The sequence below is a fragment of the Dermacentor albipictus genome, chromosome 1 (assembly GCF_038994185.2).
Source record: "Dermacentor albipictus isolate Rhodes 1998 colony chromosome 1, USDA_Dalb.pri_finalv2, whole genome shotgun sequence".
Classification (NCBI taxonomy): domain Eukaryota; kingdom Metazoa; phylum Arthropoda; class Arachnida; order Ixodida; family Ixodidae; genus Dermacentor; species Dermacentor albipictus.
The window spans coordinates 275968183-275981800 of record NC_091821.1 but is presented as its reverse complement, the minus strand read 5'-3'; the positions used below and the strand labels follow the sequence as shown (position 1 = coordinate 275981800).

At 48.5% G+C, this 13618-nt stretch overlaps 1 long non-coding RNA gene across 1 annotated transcript; it reads left to right on the top strand.

The window, feature by feature from the left end:
- Positions 1–124: 124 nt before the first annotated feature.
- On the top strand, positions 125–12168 carry LOC135908793 (uncharacterized). Its single transcript, XR_010566425.1, has 3 exons — positions 125–259; positions 11070–11230; positions 11917–12168. It is a non-coding gene; the product is annotated as an uncharacterized lncRNA (long non-coding RNA).
- The last annotated feature ends 1450 nt before the right edge of the window (positions 12169–13618 follow it).

Below are 13618 nucleotides of genomic sequence, written 5' to 3'. Positions count from 1 at the left end.
CCTTGCCACTCGCTCAGCGATATCGCAAGTCGGATTGCGCTTTGTCACCTGCTTCGGCTGTCGTTCGAAGTATGAAGATGGGAAAGATAAAACACAGAAGCTCGATCAGGCGTGCAACGAACGGAAGACGCGGGAAAGGAAGTCAAGCATTAAACGAAGATGGCTAAACGGGGCATCACATGCGTTGCGCGGCTCTGTGGTGTTCTAACACCGGCAATTCCAGTTCTCCGAAGTTTTTCAGGTTTCCTAATGACAGCAGGTAAGCACATGTATTTCACTTTATCTTTTGAGCGGGTCTTCATTTTGCGTGAGTAAACAAGTTCTGTGCAAGCCTGAGGCGACTGACAAGGAGCACTGTCGCTCGACCCATTCGTCTAGACGGCAGCCCATCTGCTGTCGGTGAAATACTTGTAATGAAGGCCTTGAGTGCGTGTTTGTTGGGCTACACATTTTGTGCTCTCTTCGCTCGACACATACAGCCACGGCTAAAGTGAAGAAAAAAGATACAGCCGTGATGTTTTAGCGAGTATCAAGAGTAATGGTGGCAAAAGGATGCACGCACGAAATTACTTGCGGCGTTCTGGTGCACCATTACTGAGATATCGTACTGACGAAGGGGGAGGCTCTCTATTTTAGCTGAATTTTGGAGCGTAGATGGTACCATGCTCTAATTTACCTTGCTTTAGGCTCAGCTTCGGTGTGCGCAAGCTTTCGAGCACCTGTTTTATAGACCTGTTTTATATGTTTTATAGTTATTTGTTGTGAGGGCGAAATGTATTTAATAATACCAGTAATACAAGTATAGAGTATTTAATACTAATTAAGCACGAACTGGTAATCTGCCTTGTGATGAAGAGTGCTATTAAGTTTTTTTTTATGAATGATTGGTTACATGCTTTGCGGTTTTGCCAAGATAGTGTCCTAATACTCGCCGTGCTTTTCTGTATGCATGAAAATGACGCATATTATGACGACAGGCAGATTATATGTCCTTGTAAGCACTATATAAATATGCCTCCTCATTCGGTATGTAGTTCAAATTATGAGAGCAATTATAGGCTACTTCTTGTTCATGGAGATGCATTGTTACGATCGGCCTGCGGGGGTGGCGTCATTAGGAGAAGCGACCTTCGAACCCTTCTCGGCCGCTTCGACGAGGGGCTTTGGAGAGCCAACAATGTGCGTCTTCGGAGAACTGGCGACGCCAGCAAAGTTAACCGACCATGCAACTCCTTCGGAGAACTGGAGACCAAGCAAAGTTAATCAACCATGCGCCTCCTTCCGAGAGTCGGCGACTCCAGCAAGACTAGCCATGGTCGGCGGACCGAGTATTGTTACTTGATTACCTGTCGCCTTCATGGTCTACTTGCAGCAAGAGAGCTGCTGGAAAAGGGTGTTTTGCGGTGGGTTTTCACGGGCCCCAGAATTCGGCACAGTCTGCTGACAGTCGTGACGGCTACCTGAGAAGTCAGTTCTGGAATCAAGAGGCGCCCTCTGGGGTCAAGCGTGACAATCTGTCTACGAGGACACGCTCAACTCGGTGTGTTTTGGGAATTTCAAGTGCAGATGTGAGTGTGTGAGCCCCCCCTCAAAGGCGGGTCGACTACTCCTCCAACGACGACATTGGACGGTCCGGTTGGACGGAGGTTGGACAGCAGTTTTCCCTCACCTAGGGATCTAGGGAGCACAGAAGGTTTTAAAGCAGCCGTTTGGTCTGCTGCTAGTCGTGGTGCTCATGCGCTTGAGTGCTCGTGTGCTTCGGGCTTCGTCTTGCGTGCTCCGTTTGGATGTCATGCTAGACTGTTGAAATGTGTTTCCTGTCGTAATGTAAATACTGTAAATAAATCCCGTATTCCTAGTTCTCGATCAGGGCAAGTTTCTCCCCACAACCACGTCCCAAGCGTGAGTGAGATGGATGACCGCATGGGCTAGCTACCACATATTTCATGCCCAACTACAACCCGTACAACTGGTAGCCAGCGATGGGAAGTCCCGCCCTTCAGCTACATCTAAAATCTTACAACTGGTCACCAGCGGGGAGGATTGTCCTCCAACTCTTGCAGCATGTAGCCAGTTTAAAATTCTCTGGGTCCTTACTTCACATACTAACAAGGAAATACATGTATTGCACTCTACCTTTTTTCTGTGCGCCACAAAATGTGTCCCTGTTATACGTGATAGTCAAGTTTCGTGTGACCATCCAGTGATGGTTAATTTTCGGATTGGTTTGGATCTTCTGTTATCTATGTTCGCTCATTATGTACAAAGTTTAGTTGTGAATGAAAATTCCTTCTACGGATTGACGCTTTCGCATCGCGTAGAGGTCAGTCTTTTTCCAGTACGGAATGTGTGAATAAAAACAAAAACTTTCAACATTTACTTATTTTGAGTTTTGGATGAGTGAGAAATCGGCCAGCTTTAGTTGATGCACTTCAGAACACACGAACAAAATTAACCATTGATGGTGCCAGGAAGTTATTATCTTTTACTACCCCCACCTATATCTCCGGACTAGTTGAACTGTAGCCCTAAACTTAACCACAAGTTATAAATTTCAATGCGAATACTTTCACGAAATGACGAAATGCAATGCACTACCTGCGAATACAGCTTGCTACAGAAATATTGTTCATTATAGTTGCTTGGCATTGGTGTGTACGAGCACTGTCCCAGTGCTTTAAGAAATTGAATGAAAGCTTCCGTGTAAACGCGGCCCCCAAAAAAGCGCTTCGTAAACACGGCACACTTGAGTGGGTTATGCTCCGTGATTTGGCCAATGTCGCCGCGCGGCCAGCGGACCTGCAAGAGAGCGCGAACGCCGCGTGCGAAATGGGAAAGGAGGGCTTCGCGGCAAGCCTCCTCCTCGCGGCGGTCTGCCTTCTCGCTCTACCTTCTCACCTGATCAGTGACGTCATGAAGACATTGTTTTGTTTAAGAATTATATCCAGTTGGATATCCGGCAACCGCCACTGCCGCCACGTATCGGCATGTGACCGAGTGTCCCAAGGGAGGTATAGGGAGTTTTCGCACCCTACTGTGGCGACAGGTCATTCCCAGATTTCAAATATTAATGGAAAGCATCGCTTTCCATTAATATTTGATCGCTTCTCCCGCTTGTGGCTAAGGTTGGTGCTCTCACTGAGGCAATGAAAAGGCTGAATGGAATTGAAAAGTCAATCGCGCTTCTCTCTAAGAAGTATTACACCATTTTAGTAAACTAGATGAAAAAAAACACTACAATCAGTTACAATCTGTTACAATCAGTAGTAGTAGTGTAAAACTGTTATTCAGCCCAAAATTACAGGCCGAGCATATCGACCACCTGGGTGGCCAGTCGACGCTCTTCTTCTTCACCTTCAGAGCCAAGCCAGTCGAGCCAGGTGGTGATGGAAAGGGAAGGGGCAGGATAGAAAATTGATTGCTGAGCAGCCGGACAGTAGGATAGGCAATGGGATAGGTCTGCATAAGTAGAGGGGCAGTTGGGACAGGAGATGTCGGAGTGATAGCGATAGAGAAAGAGACGGGAAGGGGTAAGCAGTGCATTCATTTGGATGTGCCGTAGAAGGCAAGCCTCCGGCGCAGTGAGGGATGGATGAGGGGAGGGTAGAGGCGCTTATGGAGATGGAGCTGGAGGTAAACTTCCTTGATAGTGCGGAGCAGGAAGAGTCCCCTAGAATCCTCCGAGGGCCTGGACTATGAAATCAAAGGTGCCCGGCTAAAAACGTCACGGGCGAGCTGATTTGCCAGCTCATTGCCATCAATCGCCGAATGCCCAGGGGCCCAGCGGAGGAAAACGGTGGAAGCTTGAAGTGCGGAGACCGCTCGTTCGATCTCCTGTTGGAGTGAATGGGGTAGGGTGCGGTTTTGTATGTGGTGAATGGCGGCTTGGGAGTCGGTGTATATCGTGTACTCTGTGAGCGAGGGAAGGGAGGGAAATGATTGTAGGGCATGTACAATGGCAAGGACCTCAAGAGAGAGATTGCGTCCGGGGGGTGTAGGTACGGCCCACTCGTGTGAGTTTCAGGTGCTGGGAGGTGGGGATGGTAAATTGCGTAGCCGCAGAATCCTCGAGGAGCCATGAAAGAAGCATCCGTGTAGGCTACTCCCTGGCTAGTAAAGAGGGCAGAATGATGCTGCGTGCCGCGTGACGACGGCCGGCATGGACATATTGGACGGGAGGGGGAATGGGAGAGATACCCACCTAGGCCTGTAAAAGAAAGCCGGGTAAGCTGGGAGTCACGGTGGAGGGAGAGAAGAGAACGAAGAGGATGGAAGAGGCCTGTGGTAAAGAGCTTAGCAGTAGAGGTGGTGATAGGCAGGTTGAGAGCTGCCTTGTACAGGCCCACAAGGGCGGTCTCGAGGGTGTTAAGCTGCAGCAGAACTGATAGTTGGGCGAGTTGGTACGAATTCAGAGTAGAATATTTTTGCGCGCACAATTGACAAGCACACAGTGAAGGGGGACACACGACCGCAGCTGCGGTCTAAAAGACGATCAAAAATTCACAAAATACAGAATAGGTGTTGTGTACCGGCTTCCATTGACCTGTGGCAACATGTACATAGGACAAACCGGTCGGTGCATAAACACCTGTGTAGAAGAACATGAACGTTCTCTTGGTAAAGAAAATCATTCGCACTTGTCGAACAACTGTAATCTATGTCATTGTGATCCGGTATTTTTTAACACTGACATTTTGTTTTCAGATAAAAATAAACTAACATGTAAAATTACAGAAGCATTTCATATCAAAAAGTGCGCTGAAAGATGCATAAGCCAACCATCGGTTGTAATCACTCAAAATGAATTTGCTTTTTTAAATACTGGTTGAACCTTCTTAATCTGTTTTTAATCTGCTTCTGTTTTTCTGACCACTCTTGTTGCACATGCTCAGCGCTGATAACTGGGGTATATATGTTCTGTATCTTTCCGAAAATAAGATAGTCATGAGTAAGCGCTCGTGTGTCCCCCTTCACTGTGTCCTTGTCAATTGTGCGTGCAAAAATATTTTACTAGGAAGGTGTTAAGCTGAGTGTGGGTGAAGGAAACGTAAGGTACAAAGTACAGGAACTTGTTGAGGGCGAGCGCATGGGAAACTGGGGACGCGTGAGCCTCGTGGAGGCCCGAGCGCCGAGTGACCACGCACCGCAGGAGGTGAGTTACCGAGTGACAGGTCCTGACAGCGTGGTGGAGGGCTTCCACATTATTGGCGGCATGCAACGGGAAGCCAAGAACTTTGCATTGGGGGACAGTAGGAATGCGAGAGCTTGAAATATGGAGTGAGATTAGGGCGTTGTGGGAGCGCTGGTATGAGGAGTAGTTAAGAAGGAGAAGCTCGGATTTCTGCGGAGCAGGAGACAGGCCAGCAGTGGAGAGAAAGGAGTTAATGAGATCGAGGCCACGTTGCAGGGTGTCCTGTACGTGACCGGGAGAAACAGACGGACACCAGATGGTGCTGTCGTCGGCATAAAAGATGTGGTGGAGGTCAGGAATCTGGGCTAGTTGGGAGCGAGAGGGGTCATAGCAAGATTAAAAAGGATAGGAGAGAGAACAGCATCTTGAGGAGTGCCACAGGTGAGCGGGTCGAAGTCGGACAGATGTGGGGGGGGGGGGGGTGTCCACTCGAAAGCGAGCCATTCGGTTAGAGAGAAAGGAGTGGAGATAAGAGTACATGCGGTTGCCGCAGTCCAGGGAGGAGAGTTGAGACAGGATGTGGTCGTGGCACACACCGTCGAGGGCCTTGCGGACATCAGCAGTCACAAGAGCGTGGATCTGGCTGGGGGTGGGCGAGAGAATACGTGCGCTGGAGGATTAAGCACATTTCATGTGCACAGACGCGGCGTCAAAAGCCGATAAGGGAATGGGGGAAGAATTCTCTCGCCTCAAGAAAATCGAAGAGGCGAGTCAAAGCCATTTGCTCAAACGTCTTGCCAACACACGATGTCAAGGAGATAGGGCGAAGGTTAGAAAGGGAGGGAGTTTGCCCGGCTTCGGAATCGTAGAAATAAGGGAGGATGTCGAAAAGCTCGGCAAGTAGCCGCTGTCCCAGGCATTGTTGCAAGTCTGGAGGAGGAATTCCTTGGCGTGGTCGGGGAGGTTGCGGAGTGTGGTGTATGTGATGGCGTCCTCAGCGGGAGCCGAGCGAGTAGCATTAGCAGCCAGGGCAGCTTCTAGCTCCCGGAGAGTGAAAAGGCGGTCGAGCTCTGGGTTAGGATTGCGCGAGTAGGCTGGGTAGGAAAGTGTGAGAAGGGGTGGGAGATACAAAGAAGTGAGCTTGTCAGAGACATCGGAGGGAGTCCCCTGAGGGAGGGCTTTTGCTAGAGTGGGAGCAAGGGAAGGCTTCGTACCTAAGAAAGATTTAAAAAGACACCATGTGGATGGCGAGTGCAATGCAGAGTCGAGGCCGTCACAAAGCGCATTCCAACGAGAATGCTCGAGGAACGCGCCGTGGGCGACTATCTCGGCCAGCAGAGCAGGAATCCGGGAGGAAAGTTGAGTATTTTGGGGTTAGGAGAGCAAGAAGCGTTGGAGACGTTTCCGTCGACGCCATAAACGGAGAAAGTGAGGATCCGGGTCTGGGATAGGGTGACATGAGCTAACGCGACAGCTACTGGTCGAAAGGGCTGCGGAGATGCGCGACGTCCAGTCTTCGTAAGATTCAAAGCATGCGGAAAGGAGATTAGTGCGAAATGCGTGCCAGTCAGTGTGAGTAGTTGAGTGCGACCGAAAGATGTGGGAAAGTGAGGCGCTAATATGAATGAGGAAATGGTCGCTGAGAAGGGCTTCAACTGTGACCTGCCAGTGAAAGGAAAGGGATCCCCGAGAGAGAGATAGGACGGATGTCATGGAGCGCTCTGCGACAGTGCCCGCTCGAGTAGGGGATCCAGGAGTATTAAGAAGGGTGAGGTGGCGTTCTTGGGCGAGATGGTGGAGTAGGCGGCGGGGCTTGAAGGTCTGGGGTAGCCCGAGAGTGTGTGAGGGGCGTTAAAATCGCCCCCAAGGAGGAGATGGGTGGGGGAGGGAAGAGAATAAAGGAATTTGCCCAAGGCAGGGAATAAAGAGAATGTGACAGTTGGATTGTAGAAAGACATAACGGCGAGTGAGATGCGGGAAGAAGGTGGGTAGTACACCACACCAACTAAATATTTATGGAGGCTGAAGGGGATATCAAGTGGCTCGACGAGGACGTCGCTGCGTACATAAATGGACGCAAGCGGCGTGCCCGTTGTGGCATGGTAGGCGCGGTAACCTGGGACGGTGCGGGCCATCCCAGTCTCCTGGAGAAGGAGAAAATGGGGCAGAGAGGAACGGGTGAGGAGATACTGGTGGAGAGGGGTTTTATTGTGGCAAAGGTTTCAACAGTTCCACTGCACAATCTTGATGTCCTTTCCACGCGCCATCTACGATAGGTTAGAGGTAGAAGAGTTTCCGGTGACACGTTCCTTTTTGGCCGGGGGCAGTGACTCCTGGAGGGAGCCCAGCATAGAAGAAAAGGATTCCAATTGCTTGGATTGGGCTAGGAGGGTGGTGAGGATCTGGACAATCGAAGTTTCGAGCTGAATCAAGCGAGTGTGGTGTGCGTTGGTGGTGGTTTCTACCAGCTCAGCCAATGGGATGACCTGGGCATTAAAGGACGGGGTGATGAACGGGGCAAGATGTTCATTTAGCTTGGTAAGCTGGGATGTAAGAGAAGAGGTGGTTGTCGAGGGTTTGTGTCAATGAGTGGATTTGCGGTTGTAAATCTTGGGAGATTCACTGTTGTTCGCGCTGGTGACGCTCCAGCATTGTGAGTCGGAGTCTGCTACAGCTCGTACATTACCTCGCTTGTTTGCGCAGGATTCCACCTAGCACATTTGATGACGGGGAGGTATGTTTGTATGATGAGCAGCTTTGTACGTATTCGAACCACTGTACTTTGATGGTAGCGCGGAGCATCGCGGAATGTGGTTGCGGAAGAGCGTTCTCTTTATGGATCCGCCATTCTGTCGTATCCTTAAAGGGCCCCTGAAACGGTTCGGACAAATTTTGTAGACGCGTAGGGTGCAGCTTAAGTAGAACATTCGCACCACAATTTAAGTGAAGCGTTACGTATTAATGGAGCTACAATCGATTAGAAGTTACCCTCCTCCCCAGCCATGCTTTTCCTCCTCAACTTGTTCGCCGAGCGAGCGGGGCTAAGCTCCGCCTTTACTGGTCCTGCGTCACGATGCGACGTCACATCGTCCACTTCCGGTTGTTTTGGAGCCTGCCCCCGCCCGCGCGAAACCTCTCCGCTAGCCGCTTGGCTGTCGACCTCAAGCGAGAGCTATCGAAGCAGCGTGCGTTGCGAGCATTCTGTCGTAGCGCCGAACGTGTCTGGTATTCCGTTAACCACAGGCAAGCTGGTCATTTCGGCAAATGACTGGAGGCATAAACTCAAGCTGATGAAGGAACTTTGGCGTAGACGTACGTGAGCGGCCTGATCGGTCTGCACGGTCCAGACACTTGTTGGCGCAGTGCTTAACCAGCCAAACAAAGCGCTAATATTGCTCTAACCAAGTGTAAAACATTTTAAACATTTATAAAAACAACGTGTTGATGATTACACTCCTGCGAAAAATACGCACCAGCAGCAAAAATGAATACGCTTCGTTGCTGCCACTGTGTATTGTTGAGCTCTATGCCACCAGGTGGCTGCACCGTGCAGACCATTCACATTTGCCCTTCTGCTCATCCCGGCACAGTCAAGCGGCCAGACCCTGTCCCCTTGCGCTTGTGTTTGCCCTAATACCGGACTCGCGAAACGCTATTGCGTTGGTAATCTTCCTGTGTAAAGTGACGGCCACAAACGCGCAAATCCTGGCGCCGATCGGATAGCGGCAGCCCGATGCGCAGCAGCCAGTTCGCTCGTACGCTGCCTTGCAGAGGGACACGATGTCGCAGCTTGACATATTACCAGTCGCTACGTTTGCAGTCCACAAGGCAACAAAGTCGACTCATAGTGCTCGCGAAAAGACTGAGACCAACTCTGACCGCGGAGCTCTCGTCAAAATGGAGTACGTTGTAATACAAGCAGACGACACTTGCTGTGTGCCGGAAGTGCTTAAGTGTACTGAAAAATTGTTCTTGTGCATTCTTTTTATGTTACTTTCTTTTTATCAAAACAAATTAACTAACCTTCCAACTATTACGAAGATCATTTGTTTACCGTAAAGTTGGAAAACTTATCGATCACGCGCCCTGGTCAGCCAATCGGATAGCTCGCCCCACTGACGTAATATGGGTGATTTCGGTCATATGGGTAGGGGCGGCTTAAAATTCCGCCGAGCAGTGCGCTGCGATCGGCAGCGATGTGCATTTTTAAAGCCTTATAATAAATTACACGCTTTACGCAGAGCACTTAGATGTGTCAATTAATGATCAGAAGGACCTACTCTAACGACTCAGTATCTTTGTAGAAAATCGTCAAAAGCGTTTCAGGGTCCCTTTAAGGCGACAAATTGTTTAAGCGCACGTCAGGCGTAGGTTTAGAAGCTTTGTACTGAAAAAAAAAACCATGCACGCAGAAAAGCGGGCCAAACAGGCCTGGATAAGCGGCAACATTAATTTAGGCGTTGTCGTTTTTTTTTGAGAATTTGAGAAACATTGAGAAACATTGTGAAGCCAGCAAGACATGTCATTAAATATATTTCTGGTTATACTCTCGCTCCTTTAGTCTTTTAAAAAGAGCACCAAATATCTACGGCTTGCTGATGAAAATGGGGATGTTTTCGAACGTTGCTGATGCCCTTGCAGAAGATTTTCGTCTGTATTTGGTGTAAAAAATGCTTCTACTTCAAGTCACCGTCATTCTCAGTCTGGTACAACATGTAAAGTATCAGTAAACGAAGACCTTGTCTTCAAGTGCATGACGCGCTTCTACTTTGTCTTTCTTGAGGCACTGATGGTATCTCTCCCGCACTGCTTCAAGGGCAACTCTGGCGATTTTTTGATGTCCACCGACCTCAATAAAATTTTGAACATATATGCTCTTCGGCACTCTGATTATCTGTGCCAAACGATGCGACTACAAGTCACTTAGTTTTCCTGAAATGGAATTTTAAAGATTGGTTACGTGTTCCCAACTCATGCCCACGAATGTAGAACTTTTTACCAACCTTCTTGTGGCGTGTGAACCTACATCGCCACTCGACGAACCGCGTTCCTTCTTCTGCGGGACGGTGGTCGACAGTCATCATTTTGATAGACGCTCGTCGTTGCAGGCATTCTTCTTCGGTCTGTAGGCATTGTAGGCGGGAAAGCGATGGGTGGAAGCTGGTATTGTGCTGACGGTTGCAAGGACACAGCAACGAAGACGAAGGGTGTCTGTTATCACAGGTTTCCTTCCAACAGCGCTCTTCGGAAGAAGTGGCTTTGTGCTGTTCGGGTCGTCGAGTGGTCCCCAAGTAAAAACGCGTCTGTATGCGCGGATCACCTCACTCCGGAGTGCTATAAAGACAACGTGTACTTGAGCGAAGCTTTTGGACTCACAAGGTCCTAAGCTGTGCGATCCTGTTCACTGGTAGCAGCCGAACGAAAGTTATCCGGCTCTTGTCTCTGATGTGAGCACAATCATTATAAAAACCCAGTACTTTCAGTACCAGAGGTGCTACCTTCTCCAAGCAGTACAGCAGGTTTGTACTCGTAAATATGTTATTAAAATGATAAGCAACAGCTGTAGGGAAGCGTGTCACAGCTAAGCTTAAGTTTAATGGATGCAATATTGGTGGAAACACAACTAGAATGTTTTAAAACAGGTATGTGCACAGTAGCTTTTTTCTGATTCGGCCACACGGCATATAATGTTGGTATGGATGCTTCAGCATATTGAACATGCACTTACAATAAAACTAGTGTTGATTAGTAGCAGTACCCGCAGTTAACAAAATTATAACTCTATGACATTAAATTTCATGCAAGGAAGTGTAGTCACTTTCATGGCACGAAGATGAGCTCGCAAAGCAAGATTTCAATAAGACAATCTCATATTATAAGCTCCTGAATTTTTATCCAGGATTACAGTTAAGAATAGTGCTTTGTGCTTCCTTTTCAGGCATGGATGCCACATCAAAGGGGCATTGTTGACAAAGTGAAACAACAGCCACTTTCCCTGGCAGGTGATGGCAGGCGTGACACACCCGGTCATTCTACTGACTTTGGTACATATACTTTACTGGACACTACTATAAAGTGCTGCTCATGGAACTTGTCAAGGTGCAGCATTTTATTTTTATTAAAAAAATATTCAGATGGAATATGGGAAAACTCAGTGTGTGCTGACATTTATTCCAAACCTTTTTAAATGAGACCGCAATGTCCGGTGTCTTCAGCTTGGATACATTTGTATGCCATTTACTGTTTTACGTCATAAAGCATGAAGCGGAATGCAAAGTATAATCACACCCACTGGGTGTACTTTGTTTAGCTGCTATAATTGTATAGTTGCTATAGTTGTATAATTGAGTAACGTTTAAACCCGCTGTGGTTGCTTAGTGGCTATGGTGTTAGGCTGCTGAGCACAAGGTCGCGGGATCGAATCCCGGCCACGGCGGCCGCATTTCGATGGGGGCGAAATGCAAACACACACAGATTTAGGTGCACATTAAAGAACCCCAGGTGGTCGAAATTTCCGGAGTCCACCACTACGGCGTGCCTCATAATTAGAAAGTGGTTTTGGCACGTGAAACCACATAATTTAATTTTTTGAAACCAAATAGTCGTCTGGCTGATATGAACATTATTTGGAATTGGCCTCCCGCAGACTACTGACATATGCACACACTCCACGGCTTTGCTGGCCACTCTTCCCAAAAAAAGTCTTGTGCGAAAGGGCTTCACTGTGCTCTCTGTACAATCATGCTACTGTCATATGTATACTAAAACACCACTGTTGTTCTCAGGTCAGTCGCAGCATGGCACCCTGAGAGAGGAACGAAGGCCCAGCGCCCATGCAAGCAGCACGGCCTTGCATCAAAAGTTGTCTCCATAATCAGGTGTTTTCACGATTGAGTTTTAAAGCAAAAGTCTTTACCAACGTAAAGCCGAGGCCACTTTGAGTTTTTTTTTTGTTTCAGCACCATTAGGCTTTGATATAGAAGCTGGTTTTTTTTCACTGTAGTAAGAAGTTTGATGTTTATGTTTGGTTTTCATGTGGGTTATTTAGCCGTCAGTTTTTTTTTGCTTTAAAATAAAACACGTTTCTATTTTTGCACGAAACAAACTATAGCCTTGCTCTTCTTTGTATCATTTATTACAGTGCTGCCGCCTGCTCTTTGTCACGCATGGCTCCATGAAATATCTGGTTCCGTGGTTTATCTGAAAAAAAGAAACACGCCACGGTGGCTAAGGGGCTATGGTGCTGCGCTGCCTAGCGCGAGGTCGCGGGATCGAATCCCGGCCGCGGTGGCCGCATATTGATGGGGGCGAAATGGAAAAGCGCCTCGGTCCGGTGAATTGGGGGCACGTTAAACATCCCCTGATGATTAAAACCGATCTGGAATCCCCCACTACGGCCTGCCTCATAATAACATCGTGGTTTTGGCACGCAACACCCCAGAATTGATTCATAGAAAAAACAAGCGTAAGCGGGAAATTAGATTAAACGATTTTCAAGTGAGAACAGTTTTGCTAATTTGCGACTCAGCACGATCGTTAAACCAATAACTGACTTTACACAACAGCTCCTTTTTGCGTAAAACAACATTCGATTGTATCTGCATTTCGAACATAGGCACATGTCTTCAATGTGCACTTCACAATATTGACACGTGTATTTATATTTATCGGGCGACCAGGTTTCACCGCCTAACAAATCTTATCGCGCAGCGCGGGACGCGCTTGCATGTATCCGAAGTTTCTGGAAAGTTATCGATGCTTCTATCCGCGTGTCTGTTGTCGCCGAACCTTGTGTTATCAGATTTCATCGCGTGACATGAATGGTGTAGAACTTTGTGGAAGACACGCGGGTCCCATCAGGTAATCTGGAACATTCGACGACTGATCTATAAAAGCCGACGCGCTTGACCCGCTGATCAGTTTTTTCCGACGATCGCCGACCGTGTTCGCCGCTATCGTTGTGCTATAAGTGTAGCCTGTTTTTGTGGGCACAGGTTCGCCCAATAAAAGTTAGTTTTCTCGTTCACAGTATTGCTACTGTGTTATTGCTTCTTTCTTCACCGTCACTACCACGTGACATCTGGTGGAGGTGCTTTTCGTCCATGTACAGGACGCCCCCAACAAGCCGTGATCCCAGCCCAGACCGCGAACAGAACACCAACGTAATCCCGGACCACCGAGCAAGCCGCCGTCTTCAACAGCTGCCCCCGGAGCACGGACTTCTACCTGAGAAGACCAAGAAGATTGTGGCCAAGGCAACCGCAATGGCAGCCCCAGCGTCCCCCATCGTCCTGCAGCAGCCCAGGGAACCACCGACGTTCCGCGGTTCCACATTTGAGGACCCGGAAACCTGGCTGGAAACGTATGAGAGGGTCGCTACGTTTAACAACTGGGCAAGCGACGACAAGCTACGACATGTCTATTTCGCATTGGAGGACGCCGCCAAGACGTGGTTCGAGAATCGAGAAGCCACCTTGACGACGTGGG